Source organism: Schistocerca nitens, chromosome 7 (genome assembly GCF_023898315.1).
Source record: "Schistocerca nitens isolate TAMUIC-IGC-003100 chromosome 7, iqSchNite1.1, whole genome shotgun sequence".
Classification (NCBI taxonomy): domain Eukaryota; kingdom Metazoa; phylum Arthropoda; class Insecta; order Orthoptera; family Acrididae; genus Schistocerca; species Schistocerca nitens.
The window spans coordinates 584,673,074-584,674,064 of record NC_064620.1 but is presented as its reverse complement, the minus strand read 5'-3'; the positions used below and the strand labels follow the sequence as shown (position 1 = coordinate 584,674,064).

Here is a 991-nt window from a genome sequence, read left to right as displayed (position 1 = left end):
AGACACTACAGGAGTGCTGGATGTGGTTACCATGCATCCTGAACATCCTTCAGCCCTTCTTCACAGCGAATCACACATGTGTCACATGCGTTGGTTCAAACGGCTCTTAGCACTTTGTGACTTAACATCTGAGGTCATCAGTCCCATAGAACTTATAACTAGCGGAATAACTGGCGGAATTAAAGCTGTGACTACGGGGCGTGAGTCGTGCTTGGGTAGATCAGTCGGTAGAGCGCTTGCCCGCGAAAGGCAAAGGTCCCGAGTTCGAGTCTCGGTCCGACACACAGTTTTAAGCTGCCAGAAAGTTTCATATCAGCACACACTCCGCTGTAGAGTGAAAATTTCATTCTAGAAACATCCCCCAGGCTGTGGCTAAGCCTTGTCTCCGCAATATCCTTTCTTCCAGGAGTGCTAGTTCTGCAAGGTTCGCAGGAGAGCTTCTGTGAAGTTTGGAAGGTAGGAGACGAGGTACTGGCGGAATTAAAGCTGTGAGGACAGGGTGTGAGTCGTGCTTGGGTAGCTCAGTTGGTAGAGCGCTTGCCCGCGAAAGGCAAAGGTCCCGAGTTCGAGTCTCGGTCCGGCAAACAGTTTTAATCTGCCAGGAAGTTTCATATCAGCGAACTTATAACTACTTAAACCTAACTTAACCTAAGGATATCACACACATCCATGCCCGAGACAGGATTCGAATCTGCGACCATAGCAGTCGCGCGGTTCTGGATTGAAGCGCATAGAACCGCTCGGTCACAGCTGCCGGCTCATGCGTTGGTCACATGCGCACATTGTCAATTGGTTGGCAATACATCAATGCCTCTAAGTGGTCCTATAACCAGAAATCCTCCACATCCCATGATTCCTGCTAAAAACAGATTCACAGTATATTCTTATTAATTGCAAAGACAGCCTAAATTTGTGTCACACTATATGCATATTGATCCATTACCAACTTTTTGGTATGATTTCTTGTCAGTCTTAAGCATGGTTTTAAATA

The 991-nt window shown here is 47.0% G+C and overlaps 1 non-coding gene across 1 annotated transcript; it reads left to right on the top strand.

The window, feature by feature from the left end:
• The first annotated feature begins 509 nt into the window (after positions 1–509).
• On the top strand, positions 510–584 carry Trnas-cga (transfer RNA serine (anticodon CGA)). Its single transcript has one exon. It is a non-coding gene; the product is annotated as a tRNA-Ser (tRNA).
• The last annotated feature ends 407 nt before the right edge of the window (positions 585–991 follow it).